We start from the raw sequence: 7679 nt of genomic DNA on the forward strand, positions 1-7679 counted from the left end.
TACGATAAAAGTAGTATCGGTCTGGGTTCACAATCCCAATGAAGTCTTTAAGTCGTTAACCTGATTTTAGAGAAGAAAATCAAAGGTTAATGGAAACCGACTCTAGCGAGCGCACTAGTATCACACAAGACGTGTGGGGATTAGTTTTGCTCAAAGATAGATGTCTCCTATATATAGCCTTCAAATCAGGGTTTTGCCTTAGTTACAAAGCAATCCATATTCACCGTTAGATGAAAACCTGATTTAGATTCAAGCTAATATTTCTCAACCATTAGATCGAAAACTTAGCTTGCACTAGTGGAAAATGGGCTATCTGGACACAATGAAACGACACAAACTAAATATTGCGGTCTAACTACGTGTGGAAAGTGTCGTTGACTAAAGTCAAAATGTCGTTCTGAAAGACTTTTGTTGACTTAAACTAGGGGTGTAAATTCGGGCAGGCCGGGCCGCCCGACCCAAAAACTAAGACGGGTCGGGCAGGCCAGGCTTAATATTTGTGAGCCCGTAAAGAAATTCAGGCCGGACAGGCCGGGCACAAGTAGATAATTTGCTACCCAAAGACCGCCCAAAGCCCGCTTTTTATACGGGCAGGCCAGATCGGGCCGGACATGCCACTATTTTGATTTTTTTTTTAAGTTTAAATTTTCAAATGAACGGTATTAAATACAATATCATTTCCTTTCCAACATCGCATATCGTAAGTGATAGTATTATTTTATATTTAAATTACACTGACAAATTTTTAATTTTAGCCTATAATAAATAATTAATTAGAGTACAATAAACTTTCTAATAAGAAAATATATTACCATTAATGTTTTGAAAAGGTTAATTATAAGTAAAAAAACAATTATATATTTTATTTTTCTTGACACAAAATTGACAATTATAAAATTGTAACTTTTAAGTCTTTTTAAGAGGATATTAAATGATTAATGGCACATAGAAGGCTTTCAGGCCGGGCACCAGGCCGGGCATCATAATTAATCGCAAAAGCCCGAAACCGCCCAATAAATTAATCCAGGCCAGGCCGGGTGGTCCATGACGGGCCATAACAGGCTTTGGGCTACTTCGGATACAGGCGGGCTCGGGCGGATACAGGCAGGCTGAGTATTTTCGGGTATTATTTACACCCCTAACTTAAACAACGATAGTCATAGTTTTGTTGTTGACTAAAGTCAAGATGTCGTCTTCCAGGACTTTGGTTGACTTATACAACGACAGAAATTTAGTATTATTTCTATAATATACCCGTATGGTTACGATTTATTCTTCTCATTTATGGACGGCTGGAGATGAAGGCTCAGTCTTCTCATTACTACTATTAGCCTATAAGTAAAGATAAAACCTTATCTCTTTCCGCATTCCTTTCTCTCTCTCCTGTTTTATTTCTTGCTTCTCTTTCTCTCCTCTTCTGCTAATCCTAGATCTGTTGAAATCAAATCAATCTACCACAAACTCAGAACATATCTTCTCTGAACGCTTATTTCATAGATCAAACCCCATCTTTCAGAAATCAAAAATTTGTTTGTAACCCAAGATATGTAATTTTCGCCTGCATAAACTCTAGCGAACTAAACTAATCTCTCTATTCTCTACCGTTGAATTTTATCCAAGGAGATTCAAATGCAGTGAGTAAAAACCCTAATTCGTTTTTAATGTATGGATTTTCTGAGTCCAGCTTCCTTGTATGAAATTTTGCATCGTTTTTTTTTTTTTAATTTTGATTTTATCGATTGAGTTTTGAGTTTTTTCTACTGTATAATCACATTTAGTTGTATTGGTTTCTAGGTTCTACTTCAGTGATTAATTTGATTTTGAATTTGGTTTATACATTTTACAGCCTTCCCGTATTGGATCCATATGAAGCTGATCAAGAACAACAGCGGTGAAAAGATGAGAACAACCTCGGTGAAAAGACTGAGCCTAAGCAGACCCATCCCTAATTGGATCCATATGAAACTGATAACACATCAAGTTGTGTTTTTCTTTCTTTTTCAATCTCATTTTTCGGTCAGGTCTGTTAACGTTTATACTGTTTTTCTCTTTGAGAGACTGATAACACCATACTGTTTCAAGATTAGATCCTAAATTAATTTTGGATTTATCTTTGGTTTTCTGCAGTATGTCTATGCATCACCATCTCTAATTGGATTTCATGTGGTTTTTGTCTTTTGACATCTTCACAGAGAGATGTTGGAGAGTTATGTCTAATGATGTCTATGGTTTTGCATACACAGGCAACAAAAGATGCGAAGAATCTATTTATTGAGGGTTTGAAGTGATTATCCCTTCAAAGTGATAGGGTGTACCACCAAAAGTAAGGAAAATTTTATTTGATAGACTAATTTATTAAATGAAGTTGTTAGTTGATTCTAATTTAGTATCTTGGTTTAGTAATTCATGTTTTTAAGTTGGTTCGTGCATTTGAACTATGATCTGGTATTTATCATATTAAGGAAGAATGTAAATCCTCTTATCTTTATGTCAAGCTATGGGTGTTTTGATGTTAATCTGTTGCAATTATTTCAGATGTTTATTTCTTAAGTTCTCTTATAGGCCGAAGAGAAAGACTTTGAGTTCCATTCATTATATTGTCAAGCCGAAAAGAAAGACTTTGAGTTCCATTCATTATATTGTCAAGCCATAAGGTGGTCTGCTATACTTTTCCTGTACTGTTCTATACTTGTTAGGACGTCACCAAGTATCTTCAATGTGCTGGAGGTTATATGCTATCTTGTCTCAGAATGTTTGCCCCGTAAAGTCATGTGTTTTAACTATAAATGCTTTCGTTGAACATATGCCAAACCTGGAGGTGCATGATGTGAGAGTGCTCTTGGTGGAGTTGGTGGTTATTCTAGTAGAGTGTGTAGGAGACTTTGGTGGTTCTATCTATAATTTAGTTAGCTGGCAACCATTTCCACAGAGTACGGGATGTCGATTTGAAGCATGACTTTGCCTTGCCGTAAGTACTTTCGTAGTATATATGGCTTATGTGCTGCTAGCTGTGCTTCCGATGCTAAGGATCTAGTGCTGCTATTCCTCACAGGTTCACAGGCAACCTGGAGCTGTGCAATTCCGAATGAGCATACATTTGTCAAAAGACGATACCTGTACTTGTTTACTTTGGAGGTCCTGAAGTTGTTTTTGTATCTCTGTTTTTTAAGAACTCCAAAAGCTCTATTATCAGATATAGAAGTCGTTAATTTTACTGATTCAATGTTGTTTGATGCAGATGAACATGGATAAGCTCATGAAGATGGCTGGTGCCGTGCTTGCTGGTGGAAAGGGTAGTGTATGAAGGTATATTGTTCTCATTTTCTTTTTGGGTTTTTCTCTTGTTTTCTATTTTTTCAAAAGTTTTGTTGTTTTTCTTTCAAATTGCTTATGTATGTGTCTTGTGAGAAATTGCGGTTGAAATTAGATTTGCTATAGATTCATATGGAACTCAACTTCGTGTTTTCTTCACTCTCCTCCGGTTTTCTTGTCTTGTTTTCTTAATACCCATGTGCTCATTAATTCTGTTGTACTGTTCTTTTTCCTCTTAATCACAGAAAAAAGAAGGTTGTACTCAAAAATGTTGCCGCAGATGGAAAGAGGCTCTAGAGCACTCTAAAGAGAGTAGGTGTTAATGTGATCCCAGTTACTGAGAAAGTCAGCATTTTCAAGGATGATTCATTTATCCAATTTTTGAACCCTAAAGGTAACCATAATGGAAGGTGTCCCAGTAGTATACAGTCAACTTTGTTGCTTTGGTATGATTCCTGGTATTTGTTATAATGTATATCGTTTACTTTTCTGCTCAGTTAAAGGCCCAATCGCTGCAAACACATGGATCGTTGATGGATTTCCTCAAACGAAAAGTAATCCTTTGTTATTTTTCTTTACTCGTGTATATGCTTTCCTTCTGTTAATTTGGTTGACGTCTATGTCTATTGTTCCCATCTATCTATATCTATGTATATGACAATTCTTTTACTTCACCATGATTATTGCCTTGTTGGCCAATAAGTGCGTCAGCTGTAAGCAAGCCCCACTAACAAATGCGTCATTAGTTATATGATCCTCTGATTTTTCACATTCTTGTTCATCGTTTTATTGGTTATTCAAATGTGAGTTTTTTGTATATATTTTAGTCATTATAGTGCTATTTCGTGCATGAATATTCTGTAATGCCTTTTGAGTGACGAAATATTCGAGCCCCAGATTTGCTGCCAACATTTGATCACCTAATGCTTGTACTTCTTTGTCGCAGAATTGCAAGATATTATCCCTGTTCTATGTTCCTATTTGCTTAGGAGTTAAGTTAGGACAGTTTAATGGCATCTTGGGATCTTGTATGAAGAAGTTCGTAAGTTGTTTGCAAGGCCTGATAACTTGGACAACCTAAGAAAGCTTGCATAGAATTCAAAAAACAAGGTGCAGTAGCGATAACAGTAGCAGCAGCTCAAGAGGACGATGACGATGATGTCCATCCATAGTAGTACATCCTTGATTCTTGATGCTTCAACTGATCTGGTAGTAAATTGTGCTTGTATGATAGTGTTTGTCTGATCCATTTAGTATATTCACTTTTCTGTGATTTTTTCACACTTGCTTATATTTCGGTGATGTTAAAGCCTTTTGTTTGTTGTAGGTGCGTCATTCTAGAACCGTTGTCCCAGTTCATCGTCCGGCAGGATTTTGTTTTGCTGGTTTGTAGTTGTCTTTATGAGCCTTAGAACTTAAATATGACTTGTATGAATTCAGGGCTTGATTATTTATGATGACTTATATGAATTCAGGGCCTGATTATTTATTTTTATTTGTGATTTTGAAGTTCAATAAACTAAATGTAAACGGAATCAGTTATGGATTGTGTAACCTGTATACAATGGTATTTATTTAATTGGCCATTTGAGATAAATACAAGTTTTATTCCAGGGTAACGAGTATAAGTCAATCTCATTTAATCTCAGTCAGAAATACTTCAGTCAGCAAGATCTGATTTGGGATTCAGCTGAATCAGATTTGGAATTCAGCTGAATTTCTATTTTTTTTATAATATAAAATTAAATCAACGACGAAATCAAGGTGTCTTACCTAGCGACAACCGGAAAGCATCGTAATTATGAGGCAAGCAGAAAGTGTCGTTCCAGAAAAAGACATTGAATCTACGGCACTTTCAGCTTCATTTCAGTAGTGTCTTATAACCTTCTAATACGACACTTCTGAACTATCTTAAAACAGCTTTTCTCCACTAGTGTTGTCACACACACTTGGGTATATGTTTACTGGGTTCGTGAAAATCATGCCCAAACGTGTACATGTATGTTGGTTCAACATAGTATCCCAAAAGGTCAACCATACGAGCATTTCATATTAACCTTGTTCTTCTTCACCATAACTAGTTCAATTGACTCAAATGAACTAGTTAGAGAGTTGTTCAATTGCTATGAGATCTTATGTACTACACAAGACACAATTGAACCAAAGATGATTCGATTTAATTGAATCGGCTCATGAACTTGTAGCCACGGTTTGTATAAAGCATTCTTTAGTAATTTAAGATTCATGCTCATAGCACATCTTTAGATCATAACCACTTAAGCTCACAAACAAGTTCGCGGACTTAAGTAAACCGATTGAGTGTTCCAAACTCAGCAGAAATTCTCGGAAAGAGAACTTCTGCCAGTTCGCGGACTGGGTTCGCGGACTTAGCACACAAACGAGTTTTGGAAAATCCAGCATAAATTCTCGGTCGAGAACTTCCGACAGTTCGCGTACTTGGCAAGCCAATTCCACAATCCTTCTGATTTCTCTTGATCAACAAAGTTCGAAAACTTCGGTTCAAGGAATACATGGTTATGTAATCTAAACTCTCATTCCAATCATTGAGACATTCTCAGAGGACGCTATGTAGCCGTTATTCACAGACCGATTCACGTCAGAGCAATTCTCAAAGTAATTGAAATGTTTCATGACATTCGTCACTAGGTGAAGATAAACTTGATCAAAGCGAAACGCTTTACCAACACACGATTTCGAGAAAAGATAAGCATTGAATACTCAGCTCGAAATGTCAAATGTGTATGATTCAGTCTATATAACATACGACTTTTGTCTTATAAGAAATAGGAAATAGAATATATAGACTTTTGAGTGATAGATAAGTTCAAGTCTCCACATACCTTTTTGTTGATGAAGTTTCACGTTTCCTCGTATAGATCTTCGTCGTTGTATGATGAATCGCCATGAAGTCCTTGAGCTCACTACACTTTCCTATCCTAGTCCGAGACTTAGCTATAATAGGCTAGAAATCAAGACTCATAGTTTTGATCACTAACATTGACAAACATGCTTGGTATAGCAACGCATGCGAGGTTGACCGAGCTATGCTCTAACAATCTCCCCCTTTGTCAATTTTAGTGACAAAACTATTAATACATATGGAATACAAAAAAGATAAACTTTAGTGGCTCCCATTCCATAGTCTAATCTTCAACGTTCCTTGAAATCTTCGTCCTTCCAAGTACTCCAATGATCCCAAAGGTTGTAAGTTTAGCACCATCGTTGTTGAAGATCCATAGCTATAACAATGAGAGAACTCGAGATTCTCAATCATTATTATACAGTGGCATAGTATTATTATGAACATCAAAGTCCAATTACATCACGACTTTAACAATAATACTATGGTGATATGTATCACTCCCCCTTAGTTAAAATTGGCAAAGGTACAAGAACGGGTTCATAATGAAATTTCCACAAGAGACATTTCATAAACTAAAAGAGAAAAATACATACCAACTTAATTTAGATGCAATCATAAAGCCGAAGCTAAATGCATTCATCAAGGAGTTTTAAGATACAAGATAACCCCTTTAAAATTCCACAGCCGCACACCCCACAAGATATTACCATTAAGCACAAGTTCAAAAGAACTCTCCCCCATTTGATGTCATTCCCGAAAGAACAACAAGAGCGACCTTAATTTCAAAAGAAAAAAAGGATTTTTAATTGGACACCAAAAACCATGGAAATGATTTTCTATATCCAATACTCAACCAAATTAATCACAAGTAAACCCATGATTAATTAATTGGAATACGCAACTAAATCAAACCACAAAAGTGATCAATTTAATTGATTGTGCTCAACATAAGTAAACCTACGGAGCTACGACTAAGTTAATCATATGGAGGTGACTAACTTAACCGTTCAAATACTCAACATAAGGAAAACCTTACGGAATATATGGCTACATTAACCAGTAGAACATGATTAGTATAGCCGTTCATATACTCAACACAAGAACTTGTGGAATATATGAAAAACTCAACTAGATTGATTACAAGAGAACCTATAATTAATCTAATTGGAAAACAAACAACCAAACTAATCACCGAAGTAATCAATTTAATCGTTAAAGGATTTGCTCAAAAAAATAAATCTTTCGGAGCAAATAACTAAATAACCAAACAAGATGATTAATTTAGTTCATAATGCTCAACATATAGCATCTCATGGAACAACCAACCAAATCAATAAGAATAATCGACTTAGTCGTATCGTGCTCAACATAAGACACCCAATGGAGCCTTCACGGTAATACATAATAAAATGGATCAATAAAGATCAATACCGTGGATAACATACAAGGATCTATTCTATTTTCCATCATTATATGCCACTAG

General features: G+C 35.9%; 1 pseudogene; it reads left to right on the forward strand.

The window, feature by feature from the left end:
• The first annotated feature begins 1357 nt into the window (after positions 1-1357).
• Positions 1358-4925, forward strand: LOC113300572 (annotated as a pseudogene).
• The last annotated feature ends 2754 nt before the right edge of the window (positions 4926-7679 follow it).

The sequence above is a fragment of the Papaver somniferum genome, chromosome 1 (assembly GCF_003573695.1).
Source record: "Papaver somniferum cultivar HN1 chromosome 1, ASM357369v1, whole genome shotgun sequence".
In the NCBI taxonomy this organism is placed as follows: Eukaryota; Viridiplantae; Streptophyta; class Magnoliopsida; order Ranunculales; family Papaveraceae; genus Papaver; species Papaver somniferum.